This window comes from Castor canadensis, chromosome 16, assembly GCF_047511655.1.
Source record: "Castor canadensis chromosome 16, mCasCan1.hap1v2, whole genome shotgun sequence".
NCBI classification, from domain to species: Eukaryota; Metazoa; Chordata; class Mammalia; order Rodentia; family Castoridae; genus Castor; species Castor canadensis.
The window spans coordinates 22,908,861-22,923,845 of record NC_133401.1 but is presented as its reverse complement, the minus strand read 5'-3'; the positions used below and the strand labels follow the sequence as shown (position 1 = coordinate 22,923,845).

The 14,985-nt window shown below is 48.0% G+C and overlaps 1 pseudogene; it reads right to left on the bottom strand.

Moving 5' to 3' along the window:
* Positions 1 to 480: 480 nt before the first annotated feature.
* On the bottom strand, positions 481 to 10,965 carry LOC109699187 (sialic acid-binding Ig-like lectin 13; annotated as a pseudogene).
* Positions 10,966 to 14,985: the final 4,020 nt, after the last annotated feature.

The following is a 14,985-nucleotide window of genomic DNA, read 5'->3' as shown; positions in this document are numbered from 1 at the left end:
TGTTGTCTGATGGACAAGAACAGGATGTGGCAAGAGAGAATAAGAGGATCCTGAACTCATCCTGCCCTTGGGTTCCGGGAGGCCCCAGTGTAATGCAGAAATGGTGTAAGTGGGAAGAGGCAGAGTAAGCACTCAGCTTATCTTCAGTCATCTTCAGGGTACAGACATGAGCTATAGGTTTAAGTAGACAAAGAACTGGGGGGCAGGGGACAAAGGCATGCATAGTTAAAGAGTTCCTTCCATCACAGGTGTGGTCTGGGTGGTCATTATCCCAGTCTTTGTTTTGGGAGAGGTTCCAGAGTTGTTATCTGGAAACAGGCAGGTGGTCCATCCAAAGGAGGGTCTATTGATGATAGTTTAGGTCCCTTGTCATGAAGATGTTGTTGATCAGTTCTGTCCTTCCTCAATTCCAAGGTGGTTGCAAAGTGACTGCAGAGAGTATGGCACAGAGCAAAGACAGATACAAAAATTGAGACCAGATGCCATGTTCTTCTCCTGGTTTTAGTTAACTCATGGGCCCAAGGAGTCAGTGCTTTTTAGCAAAAGCAGTTTGATCTCCTCCTACATAGTCACATGGTTGCAAACCAAGTTTGAACTGTTTTTTGTCTTGCAAAGCTGTAACTTGCAGCCCACTGAGCAGGGTCTCCTCACTTCTCCTCCCTCTACCCATGGAAGTCACCATTCTACTTATCGTCTCTGTGAACTTGACCCCTCTGATGCTTTGTGTAATGGCAACCATACAGTGTTTCTTCGACTGTGACTTGTCATAATGGTCTCAAGGTTCACCCATTGGGAGCACGTGTCAGTATTTCCTTCCTCTTTAAGGTTGAATCATAGTCCATGAGAAGGATCGACCTCTTTTTGAATTTGTTCATCTCTTTGGGGACACATGGATTGCTTCCACCTCTTGGTTATTTGAAAATGCCACCATGAACACGGATGTACAAATACCTTTTCAAGTCTGTATTTTCATTCTCTCAAGTATAATGGGTAGCAGTTAGACATAAGTAATGGCCACAAGAGGAAGAAAGGATCAAAATCATCATAATTCAACTTTCCAACTCCCCTAATCTCTATTTAAGATCAGGTAGTCAGACCCCAGGGGCTATCATAGGATTTGAAGTTATCCTCGACCCTAAACTTAATTCACTCTTTACCCAACAGTAAATCCACAGCCTAAACATCAAGACCTAAGAGCTAGATAAAGCAAAGTTTACAAATTTCAAATGGAAATTCTCTATCAGAGCAGGAATTAGTAGATTACTCAATGTCTCTCTTAACAAGTCCCACCTAAGTCCAGGAAATTATTTCCGGGGTCAAAATGACCCTTCCGTGTTTTAAAAGCCATCTCAGCCACCCAGACCCATCACCTTTGGGCGTGTGTATTCCCCAGCTCTCCACTGTAAGACTAAGACACGAACCAAACACGTCCTCACCCTGCGTCACCTCCCTGGTTACACTGCCATCACCTCCTCCCAGAGGGCCCATTGGCCCCTCCCCTTCCCTCTGTTGCCCCCAGACCTGGACCTGCTGTGACCTGTTCTGAGCACCGCAGGTGTGGGGATCAAGTTACAGCAGACATCCAGTCTGGATGTCTGGAATCTCTGCCGCACCCCAAGGTTGGCATCCTCTCTCTACATCCTCACCTCTGCTTCCCCCTGCTTTGTGTGTGCACCACACATCAGGACCACTCCTGCCTCTGAGCAATCACCCCCACTCATCCCCCATTCCTCTTCCTCTTTCTGAAACACCTTCTGCTTAGAGAGGCACACAGCCTGCTTCCTCGCCCTCTTCCAGTCTTTGCTCAAACATGCCAGACACAGAGTGTCCTCTGATGTCACCAGCTCCTCCTCGACCTCTCTGTGCATGAGCTTTCTATAAGCATATCACCATCTGACATACTCTTGTTATATTATTTATTCTTGTCTCCATAACACCAGCACCTTGAAGGGTGAGATGGTTTTGGTGGGGTTTTTTTTGCTATTTTACATACTAAAAATATGCATAGCTTAAAATTTGACATTTGGAACATTTTCCTAGGATTTAATTCAGTGGCATTAAACACTCTGACAATGTTGTGTGTTTAATGGAAAGGCTGTGTCCATTTCCACAGCCTTTTTATCATATCAAATGGAAACTCTGCTCGGATGGCATGGTAACTCCTCATCTCTGCCCAGCCCTCAGCCGGTGGCTGCCCCTCCTCCACTCCAGGTCTCCGTGGGTTTCCTATTCCAGGGAGCTCATTCAGAAAAAGAGTAGCATCATACAATATGTGCTGGCTGCATGTGGATTCCTTCACTTAGCGTCGGGTTTCAGGCTCCCCATGTTGCACCATGGTCCAGAATTCCACTCCTTCCCTTTGTGGCTGGAGAATATTCAACCATCCCACCTTTTTTTTCCCTCATCCTCAGTGACTTCTTGTGTTGTCTGTCTTTTGGCTATTGTTGACAATGCTGCTGTGAACACTGGTGACCCTTTCAGTTCTTTGGGAATATTTCTAGGAGTGATGGAGCTAGGTTAGGAGGTCACTCTAGATTTAGCTTTTGGAGAAAATAACCAAAGATTTTCCACAGGGTGGCTCTGTTTCAAAAGCAAGGCAAAGGGGCCTGGCTGCTCCAAGTCCTGCAAACACTATTTTGTTTATATCCATGACAACCATCCTGCTGGGTGCAAAGCAGCATCACATTTAAATATTTTTTTTGCATTTCTCTAATGACTGGTGATGTCAAGGATCTCATGTGCTCCTTTGCCAGTTGCATGTCACCTTGGAGAAGTATGCACTTAGGTTCTTCTGCTGACAAAGATGTTGGGGTCCTGTTCACCAAAGGGGCTCACTCACTGGCTGAGTGAGTCCACCAAGAAGTTCGGATTGACCCTCTTCCACTCAAAACCATACAATGAAGAGGCAAGTACCCCAAGTGAAGGTAGACTGAGGCTGAGGATGGTCAGGACCTGGACAGCAGGAAGGGCAGGAGGGCATTCAGGGACAGGAACTGCACTTGGAGAACCTCAGCTCCAGGGCAGCTGGCAGTTGAGTGTGGGAGGCTCATGAAGCATGGAGAGGAGGCTGTGGGAGGAGAGACCAGCGGGCACAGACCCCACAAGGCCTCCAGTGCAGGCTGTGGCTTGTGTCCTTGCCGAGAACAGAGGACTGCTCAGATTGTAGAGGACCTCGATGATGATGGTGTCTGGAAACACATTTTTGAGGTTGCTCTGGGGAGTTGTGGAGGCAGGAGGTTGAGCCAGGTTCAGTGACCAGGGAAGAAATGAGGACCAGGAATGACTAGAGTCAGGATGGAGAAAGGGATCAGGATGGTTCAGTGTTAGGAGGGAAGAGGAACCAGTGAGCAATTTATTTGGTGAGTGTGATGGAGAAAGGTCACAGTAGAGAGACATGTGTTCTGGTTAGAAATGGGGTCACTGATCACAAGCACCATGGGGACCCCAGCGGGGAGACTGGGCTGAGAAGGGCATGGTGGCGGGAGGATCACCTGTGGCCGTGCTGAGCTGGGCTGTCCTGTGCATCAGGGGAAGGTGTCCAGGGGTGTGTGGCATGCTGAAACCATGTGCCACTCACCTGCAAGACTAACCCTTGACAGTGCCTGCATTCTTTACACTGCTTGTGGGCCCTGCTGCCTTCTTGCAGAACCTTGTGTTGAGAGAAAAAAACTAAGAGTGTTGGCACTGGGTTGCAGTAGAGAGCAGGCACCTCTCATGTGCCCTGCTTGGGAGCTGAAGGGTGACCAAGGAGAAGATCAACTCCAGGACCTCCTCTTAGATAAGTCTAGCTTCCTCCCCACATTGGGCCAGAGCTGCGGACAGACAATGCATGGCCCATGTAGAGTTCTCACCTCCCTGCCCCTGCCAGGCTGAAGGCCTTATTGACACCTTTAGGTGCCCTGGCACTGGGACTCTGGGATTCCTCATTGGCCCCCTGACCTCCCCATAACTCCTCTTCATCCTGAGGGCAAACTTATCTAAGGAAGAGGAGACAGAGGCTGAGAAGCAGGATCTTGACAGCTGCCTCCCCGATGGCCACGAGCACCACCTCTGCCACAGGTCCTGACTTCCCTGCAGAAAAGTGGGCAAAGCTGGATTCATCTGCTGAACCATAGCCCAGTTCTCTCTCACATATCAGTATCTGGATATGGTCCTGTGGACCGTCCTTATCCCTGGATGTGGGATACATCAACTAAGACCTCCTTTGCCCATTGTCAAACTGTCCCTCAGGTGGACAGAGGAAATATAAATTTCCCTTAAAAAATGAAATTTTGCTCATTGATTGACACATTCAAGAAAGTGAAAACCCATGAAACTCAAGAAACAGTTTTATATGATAGATGTCTACCCAGCTCACATAAAGAATTCCTATGGCTCAAATCACAAGAATCCAAACAACCCAATTAAAAATGGTTGCAGGGTTTGAAAAAAAATTTTTGAAGATGTACAAATAACCCATAAGTAGAGTAAAATATCCTCACCATCCTTATCATCAGTTTAGTGCAAATCAGAGCTGCAATGAGGTCCCTCTGCACACCCAGCAGGCTATGTTCTCACACAGAGGAATATGGCGGTGCTGGTGGAATAGAGAACTTGGAGCTCTGTCACTGCTGGTGGGAAGACAAGGTGGGGATGACACTGTGGAGTGTTCTGCATTTCCTCGGAATGAAAACACAAGTTACAATGGACTTGGTGATTCCACCCAGGAGAGATGAAAACTTATGCTCAGACACAACCTTGTGCAACAGTGTTCCTAGAACAGTGTTTATACCAGGATAAAGTGGAGACAAACCTCATGCTTACCAACTATAAAAGGATCGCTAAATGTGGTCTATCCACCTGCACAGTAGGAGGTTATTTGGAGCTACAAAGGAAGGAAGCAGTGATGAGCACTACAGGATGAACCTGAAAACAGGGTTAAGTGAAAGTAGCCACATGCAAAAGCTCACCTTGCAGGTGATTCCACCTCCACACAAGTCCAGAGCAGGTGGACCAGAGGGACGAACGCTGTTCCGGTTTGCCAGAGGAGGACATGGGAGGGACAGCACACTGCATGTGGAGTTCTGCCTGGGATGGGGGTGGGAAGAAAATGTTCTGGTGTCTCACAATACCGTATGGATGAATAAACATCACCATAAAGGTACAGAAGTCACACTATTGCATCCTTTAAAGTGGTTATTGGTGATTGAAAACTCCACAGATTCCAAATTTCATCTGACACTGTCAAAGGTCAAAAGCATCCACTCCTGGTCTGTGGGCTGTGGCTCAGTGGTAGAGTGACCTGCTTAGCCATGGGTCATACCCATCATCACCAAAAACCAAAACCAAAACAGAACACTGGGGAAGTGAAAGCATGCTTTCTTACTGCTGGGGTTGTAAATTTGTCCACCCTACTTGACCATATTTCTCCAAATGACAAATAATACATGATGCAGCTGGGTTGTTTTTAGGAACTGATACCACCAACATCATACACATGTGAGGAAGTAGATTCAAGGCCGTGCACTTCAAATTTCTGCTGGTAGAAGGAAATCAGGGCCTTGACTGCCCACTGTCAGGAGGTGCCCACAGAATCGGGGTCCATCTGGGCAGTGGGTACCACAGTCATGGAGAATGAGGACTGCCCATCTACTAACATCAGTGACCTCCAAGATCCTCAGGTGGTCAAACCAAGGCTCAGTACAGCTTGCAAGGACACCGGTCACTTCTGGGCAGGGGGAACTGAGCTTCTGGGGACAGAATGCTCTGATCACTCCATTGTCTGTAGGAGCCAGAATTGAGTTTCCCCTTTCCCAAGGCCCTGACCTTCATAACTACTTGACCTAGTGGCAGCAGGACAGTTCAACTTGGGGCCTCATGGATATACCAGGCCTCACAGCTGAGCCTGAGATAGGAGTTAGGTCCAACTAAGGCTCAGTTAGCTTTTGTTCCAGGGCCTGGGTGAGCTGGAGGTGACCATGAAGGAGGCATTGCTGCTGGTGCCCTCCAGCAGCACCTCCCAGAGACTCCAGGGGAGGGAACAGGCTGACTAACCTCAGCAGGGAGTAGCTGCAGTGCAGACCCTCAGTCCCCAAGAAGAGGTGGGGCCCAGTGACTGTAGCCATCTTGCAAGGAGGGGAGAGAGGGAGCAGAAGGCTCTCTCAGCCTGGGAATCAGGGGCCCCGCTCCCAGGTATTTTCCAACAGTCCTCACAAGGAGGCTCACACAGGCTTCTTTGAGTGCCCAGCAGGTGCTGAGCTTGGCAGACTTTTTTTCCACAGTCCTCGGCTCCAACTGAGGCAGCTCCAGACCCTGTGTTTGAAGGGCTGTGAGGGCCTCAGGGTCAGGATCCCCCAGGTCCAACTGAACATGAGACAGGGGTTGCTGTTGGGGACACAGACCAGGCACAGGGACCTGCCCTCTTGGATGTGCAGAGATGAGCCATTGCCAGGGCTTCAGATCCTGGCTAAGCAGAGTGAAGACCGAGCCCAGGCCCCACAAACATGTGCTTTTGCCTGACAAAGCACCTTATGCTAGGACACAAGGCCCTCAGCAGACTGGACATGAACCTTTTTACTGACAAACAGCTGTTTCCTTAATATGAAAAGACCTTCCAGTCATTTAAGAAATGTTCACAAATACTTTTTTTTTTGGTGGTGCTGTGGTTTTGAACTCAGGTCCTAGAACTTGTGGGGCAGGTTCTGTGCCACTTGAGCCATGCCCCTGTGCCAAGACAAATTGTCCTGAACATAGTGAAAGATTCCCAGCCTGTCAGCAAAATGAGGATGGGATTCAGACTGTTGTGAATTCGCTTCTGATGTCAGCAGGGATGGACATGTCCATCTCCACCATGGAAGGCAATGAGGCAGAGGACATCATTTGTGACCCAGGAAGAGCACCCGGCACCCAAATATGCTAGCACCTTGCACTTGGACTTCTACTCATCAGGATTTGAGAAAGAAATTTCTGTTAAGTCACCTAGTCTGTAGTATTTTGTTAGAAAAGCTCAAGTAGACTAAGACAAATTTCATGTTCACTGTTTTACAGAATGAGATTTCACCCTGAAAGATAAGTAGGGGAGCTGGCAGGACTCAGCTCCTAAGCAGGAGGACACATGTGGGATGAGGACACAGTCCTGGCATTGGTGATGGCCACATCTGCTGCCTGGGCAAAGAAGAGGTCATGGGCAAGGGTGGAGTGTCCCTGTGCAGTGTATAGGGTGAGGAGTGAGTGGGGACTTCCCACCATTACTGCCCTGCTACTGTCCTGAGCCTCCTCCTGTCTAAGCGCTGCCCACCTTGGGCCACAGCTGGGGACAGACAATACTTGGCCCATATAGAATTCTCACCACCACCAAACCTGCTTGGTCCTCGGTCCTTGTGAGTCTTTCCACTCCCCACACTCCAGGACTCTGGGCATCAGCACCCCAGTCCTCCTACACCTTTCGTCATCGTGGGAACAGTGCTCACCTGCTTCAGAGGCTGAGAAGCAGGATCTTGACAGCTGCCTCCCTGATGGCCACCAGAACCACCTCTGCCACGGCCACTCAGTTTCCTGCAGAGAGGTGGACAAAGCTGAATTTTCCTGCTAAACCACAGCCCGAGTCCTTCTTCTCACAGCAAGACTTGGATATGGTCCTTGGACCTTCCTCATCTTTGAATGTGGGACTCCATCAGGTCTGGTCTCCACTGCTCCTCACCCTAACTGTCCCTTAGATATACAAAAATATAATTATCATAATTAAAGCTTTGAATGCAGGGGCAGTGCCTGCAATCAGTACTGGGGAGGCAGAAGCACAAGGATCTTGAGGTCAACAACAACCTGGGCTCTTTAGTGAGACCCTGTCAAGAAACAAAACCCAAGAAGCAAACTGAAGTAATCCATTTTGCTTAACAATTCACACCATCAAGAGTGAAAACACAATGTACAGACATAACTGAAGAAAATTTTCATACCATAGATGTGATGCTATGTGCAGCATGACACAGAAAATTATGAAGAACCTGAACTACCCAGTGCTTACTGGATTTGAAAAAACCCCAAATAAAACTAATGCAGAGAAGATAAACAAATGATCAACGAGTACAGGAAGATATTCTCACCATCCTTAGTCATCAATGTAGTGCAAATCTGAGCTGTCATGAGGTCCCTCTGCACACCCAGCAGGCTAAGTTCTTATACAGAGGAACATGGCAGTGCTGGTGGAATGGAGAGTTTGGAGCTCTGTCACTGTTGGTGGGAAGGCAATGTGGGGCTGACACTGTGGAGAGTGTTCTCCTTTTCCTTAAAAGTCGAACACAGGTTACAATGGCCTTGGTGATTCCACTCCTAGGTGTGTGCCCAGGAGAGATGAAAACTTTTGCCCAAACACAACCCTGTGCACCAACGTTCCTAGAGCAGAGGCCACGGCAGCTCAGTGTATAGATAACCTCGTGTCTGTCATCTGAATGGCTGAGCAGTACTGTGGTCTAGCCACACAGTGGGTTCTCCTTTAGGTTTCAAGAAGAATGAAGCCCTGATGTACACTACACAGTGAACCTTGGGAACGCTATGTTAGGTGAAAGCAGCCAGATAGAAAATTCCACATTTTGTATGATTTCCCCTTTCTGTGCAAAGTCCAGAATAGGCCAATGGTAAGGACAAAAGCAAATTAGTGTTTGCCAGAGGAGAACATGGGAGGCGCAGGTTTGTAGGTGCAAGTTTCTTTCTGGTGGGATGAAAAGGCTTGGGGTCACACAACGCTGATGAGTGCACACCATTGTAAATGTATAAAAAGACACGCTGTTGCATACTTTAACGTGGTTAGTTGGGAATTTAATGTTACTTGGGTTTTGCCTCCATAAAAATATGTGGAATAAAACGATATGAATATGAATTAAACACCTGTGCTTACAAAATTTCACCTGACAGCGTTAAAGATGGAAAGAGTTGGTTCCGGGGCTGCAGAGTGCACAGTGGTATCAACATGCTTAGCCTTGGGTTCAAAGCCATCATCCAACAACGACACAAATAATACGAAACAGACCAAAGGGTCTGGTTCCACGCCAGGTGGGTGAAATGCCCACTCTCGTCTCCCATGTTGAGATGTCTTCCACCCATCGTGATGTTGCACGTGTCTTAACATTAGCTCACAATGAGAACACCTGTGACCCCATTCCCTTGTGCATCAAGGAGGTGATCACACACACACACACACACACACACACACGCGCACGCGCGCACGCGCAAGGAAGTAGATCCAAGGCTGTACATTGCACATTTCTGCTGGTAGAGGGAAATCAGGGCCATGACTGCCCATTGGCAGGAGGTGCTCACAGATTCAGGGTCCATTCATGCAGCGAGTACCGCGGTCATGGAGAAAGAGGACCATCAGCTGATAGCAGTGGCCTCCCAGATCCTCAGGAGGACAACTCAAGACTCAGCAGTGCCTGTGTGGACACTGGACTTTGCTAGAAAGGGAACTGAAATTCTGGGAAAAGGCTGTTTACATGTGTTCTGAATATGTACCCATGTGACTGTGTCTGTTTCCGCAAGCACTTAGATCACAGCCAGTGGGGGAGAAAGAGATCTGGAGGTCTGGAGGTGGATCTACAGATGGAAAAGAAGGGTCTGGAAGATCCAGTTATGCTGTGCGAATGTCCTGCCTGTGTTTGGCTGGGGGCTATGTGCAGGATTGTGAGGTCATGAGGGTTGAGTAGGGACAGAAGCTATGTGGTTGTGGGGGCTGAGGATGGAGAGCGGCCACTGGTTCCCCAACAGCGTGGAGTCTCTGTCAAAAGGGAGATCAGGCTGCCTGAGCTGAAGATGCCCTGCTCTCCCAGCCCAGAAGACTCCTCCCTACCTGAGCCAGGTCCTCTGGAGACACTAGTTGTCGGGGTGGGGGGGTGGGGGGGTGGGGGGATCTTTGTAGTATCTGTAACCAGAGAGAGAATTTCATCTTACGTTTGGATGCAGTTGAGATACAGTAACACTATCCCCATCCACTATGAATAGACACAACATCACAAGTCCCCACTCCCAGTTCTTCTGTCTCATCAAACCCTCAGGGACCAGGGTGTCCTGGCACAGCATTCACTGGATGTGTTGAGCTGGACAATTCTCTCCACAGTCACACCAGCTCCAGGGAAGGTCACCTGGCAGGTGATATTAGTGCCATAGTGCTGGGGCTGAGGAGTGAGGATGATCACTGAGGAGAGGGTGGTCCTGGGGCCCAGGGTGGTGAGGGCTGCTGAAATCTAGGAGAAGATGGGGGGAGTCACCCTCTCACAGGCACAGGACACAGAACAAGTCACATTGCTGGGAAGACCAGACCCCAGGGTCCGCAGGATGAGAATGTGGAGCGTCTGAGTGAGAGCTGGAGTGGAGATGAGGGCATGCAGAGTCAGGAGGGAGAACTCAAGATCCAGCACAGAGAATCCCAGGCTTGTCTCAGCTACATCCCTGACCCTCTCTTACTGAAACCCCTGCCCTGCAGCCTACACTATCTTCCCCTGTGGTTGACCTGGAGCTGTGACTTACCTGTCACCTGCACAAAGACTGGATTGCTGAAGTAATTCCATCTGAAACTTCCTGCTTCTCCCTGGAAGAAATAAGAGCCACTGTTGCTTCTCTGTGCATCTCTGATGCTCAGGGAGCAGTTGTTTCTGAGGTCCCGAGGAGGAGGAACCAGCCCTGGGTTTCCTTCTGCACTGGTTGGTCAGGGTTATTTGTGGCCACTGGAGAGTCATGGTCTGGATCAGCATCTTTCCAAAATTAGTCGCCATAGACAGGGACAGTCTGGTTGATGGAGCTGGAGAATTTGTAGGGCAGGAGGACGTGCAGACCCTCCTGCATGGTTACCTGCTCATTCACTTCCACCTTGTATCTCGGATTCATGCCTTTGCATCCTCTGACTGCCATAGGGTTCCCTTGGCACTGCCCCTTTGGCATCACTGTCTGCGCCCACTCATCTGCCCATAGCAGGGCCAGCAGCCAGGCCCCCAGCATTGCAGAGGGAGCAGAGGGTCTTGGTCTTCTGCGGGTGGTCAGAGAAGGGAGGACACAGGCAGGGGAATGCTGTGTGTCCAGAGGAAGCTGGGGAGGAGCAAGCGATGTGGGCGTTCAGGGAAAAGGAACCTGGGACACACAGGTGATGGGTGTTATCCCTTGTGCACAGAGTGGACTGAAACCCTGTGGCCCGAGACCAACAGACCCAGAGAGGAGCAGGCAAGGATCAGGGACCATGTTCTACAGACATTAAAAAACAAACAAACTTTTGGACAGAGTGTCACTATGTAGGCCAGGGTGGTCTGGAGCTCACAATTCTCCTGCCTCAGCCTTTTGAGTGCTGGGATTACAAGCATGAATCACTACACCAACCTTCTGAGGAGCTTTTCTGTGCACTGCAGTTACATGAGGAATTGATCACCTAAGTCTGCCCCAGAGTGTCTCAGTTTTCTAGATTCCAGGGATTGTTTCTTTTGTAAGATGTAGGATTCTGAGAGGTCTGTGAATGTCTCAGAATAAGGAAAGGTCCTAGGTGAACTGAAGCCAGCATCTAGTCACTCATTCATTCATTCAGCAAACATACAGTGAGCTCTGTCCAGAGGTGGTGCAGGAGACAGGAAGTCACTCATGTCCTTGTCCTCATCCTGAGCTGACAGTGGATGTGAGCTCTGCTTGCTCCATGTCCCCACTAGTATTTGGTGTTACCAAGATTTTAAAATTTTTATTTTATCTTTTAGCCATTGTAATTGGTATGTACTGGGATCTCATTCTGGTTTTAATCTAATTTCCTACCAGCAAATATGATCTCAATCATGTTTTCTTGTGATTGTCAGTTGTTTGTTTCCATCTTTGGTGAAGTAGATGTAGAATGTTTGGTTATTTTTTCTTGTTTTTATGGTAGAATATACATAAAACATAACCATTTTGTCTTTTTAAGCTTATGAGTAAGCAACCATCACCACCACTGACCTCCAGAACTCCGTTTGACTACCCACAGTGTGCACACCTGTAATTCTAGCACTTGGGAGGCAGAGGCAGGAGAGTTGGAGGCTGGACTGGGCGCATAGCCAGACTCCATCTCAAAAACCTCAGTGGTAGGGCAGATTCCCAGTACCGCCAAAAATAAAAAAGTTATCTTCCTCCTTTCCTCTGCCCTGGCGACCACCATCTACTTTCCTTGTCTATGAGTTTGCTCACTCCAGGTACCTTATGTGACTGGAACGACGCCTCATTTGCCCTTTGCAGCTGGCTTGTTCCACTTGACGTCATGGATCCAGGGTCCATTGCTGTGTAGCCCATGCTGAGTGATGCTCCATTATGCATATGACACACACTTGTTTACTCACATACCTGCTGATGGACACTTGGGCTGTGTCCTCCTTGTTAGCTTCTGCAAATGAAGTTGCTATGACCCTGGATGCATGAAAGTTGGCTCAACAACCTGTTTTCAGTTCTTCGTGAAATGGCTGTTCACCTACTTAGTCTAGTTTTACTTTTTTCAGGAAACACGATAATGGTTTCTGTAGCTGCGGCACCATTTCTCATTCCCAGTGACAATTCCCAAGAGTTCTAGTTCCTCGACCTCCGCTCAACATTTGTCACTTCCCTTTTCAGAAGAGGAACTCTGCAGTGTGTGGGAAGGGGTACCACCTTGTGGTTTTTAGGTTGCTATTAGCTGATTTTGACTGTAGAAAATATGGTGCTCATTGTGACATATTCAACATGTAACAATTTGATCAATTCACCCTCTATCATCCTCTCTTTCCCTCTCCTTTTTGCTTTGCCCCTTCTCATCCCAAATAGTCTCCTACTTTCGTGTCCTTCCCCTCGCCCTCTCCATTCCACACACCACAGAGAACACGCAATGCCTGTCTTCCTGAGTCTCCATCTTTGTGGAGAAATACGTGTCCATGCACACATGTGCATTTTTTTTCTTTTTGGTTGAGTGGATGCTTTCTTGTAAAACTGGGATTATTTATGGAAACATCTGCCTTGAGTACAGGACAACCATCTCCTGGCATTATAGGATCACTGTATTTACTCACCAATACTGCCCCAGGGAAGAGAGGAGCCTCCTCTCACCTCTGGAAACTCCTGGCATCTGGCTCCAAAAGGGAGGGCGTTATCCATCTGGATGGGAACAATGCACAACCATGGTCCGTCACAGTGCCAGAATTCTGTTCTCATTCCTTGCATGCCTGGCTTTCAGCTTGGCCAAGAAATATTACAAAATCTCCTATCTAGGTCTTTGCCTCCTGTCTTATAGCTACATCATCTCAATATGTCAATCATAGCTCTCTCACAGAAAGAATGATCTTTATATATCTTCTCACTCCACTTCCTTGCTTCAAACCTTACCTCATCTTATAATTCATCCATCCATCCATCCACCCATCCATCTATCCATCATTCATCCATCCATCCATCCTTCCATCATCCATCCATCCTTCCTTCTATCCATCTACCTTTCCATCATCATTCATCCATCCATCCATCCATCCATCCATCCTTCCATCCTCCCATCCATTCACTCACTTATTTGATAAGCATTTTTCAGAACCTCTTGTATTTTAGGCACCATCCTAAGTGTTGATGACACAAGTAGAAAGACAGACAATCCCTGTTCCTCTGGAATTACATTCTAAGAGAGTTAGGATAAGATCCTATGAAACAAGACTCCAGTGTTTATCTTGGGATTCAGGACCATTCTTTAAGAATGTCTTGGGGTGCTTTTTTTAGCCCTTTTCCATTTTCTTTTAATTTTTTTTCTCTTTTGTTTGAGATAAGATGTTTCTCTATTTAGGCCAGGCTGACTTCAAATTCAAGAGCCTCCTGCCTCTTGCCAAGGCCCTGGTCACACTCTTCTGCCTTCTGTCTCAATGAATGTGGCCATGCTAGGTTCCTGGAGCAAGTGGAAGTGTACAGTAGTCGTCCTTCTGCATCTGGCTCATTTCCCTCAGTGTAATGTTTTCACAGTTCATCTCTGTTGTATCATGTCCCAGAATTCCACTCATTTTTAAGGCCGAACAGTGTTTGCCCTAAGTGTATACCATGTTTTGTTACTGCATTCATCATGAGTCAGTAGACACTAAGTGCTGCTATGGGCCAGGTGTGGTGGTGTACACCTGTAACCCTGGCTACATGGAAAGTAGATCACGGTCCAAGGACAGTCCAGGACAAAAAAGTCTGAGGTCCTTTCTAAAAAGTAATTAAACCAAAAAAGGCCTGGGGCCATGAGTCAACTAGTAGAGTGTATGACTAACAAGTGTGAAGTCCTGAGTTCAAATCCCAGTAGCTCCAAATCAATGCTGCTATGAACACTGCTATGAGAAAGTACCTGGTCAAGGCCCTGTTTCCATTCTTTGAACAGATGCCCCGAAGAGTGATTGCTGATCATACTGTAAGCCTATGTTTGGGTTTTCATGAATGGCCACACTGTTCTCCACAGAGCCTGCACCATTGTACGTTCCCACCAGTGGTGGGCCAGGTTCCAACTTCTTCACAACCTCATCAACACTTGTTTAAGGAGGTGCTACTTCTGCTGGCTTTCAGAGGACCATGTGTGCTGCAAAGATGGCGAAAAGGGGACGACATTCCAGTGACAGGGAGCCATATGCACGAAGCATGAAGAAACAGAAAGGGGCAAGAGAGCTTTGGGAAGAGATGGTGGTGTGGCTGATATGTGTGAGGGGTGCTGGCTGAGAGAAAGGGCTCAGGTAGTTAAAAGTGACATTGTGAGAAGTCTTGAATGATTCTTACTGGATGGTATTTAGCAGGAGGACAGGGTTGAAGGGGTTTAGGAACCCCTCCTCCTTTGTGGTACCAGGGATCAAATTCAGAGCCTGATGCATACTGGCAAGCACTCTATCCCTGAGCTAAATCCCAAGCCCTTGGTTTTTTGAGAAAGATTTTCCATATGTAGTCCAAATTGGCCTCAAACTTGTGGTCCTCCTGCCTCGGCCTCTTGAGTCTGGGATTACAGGCATGTACCCCATGCTGGTTTAAGAATCTCCCTTTTCT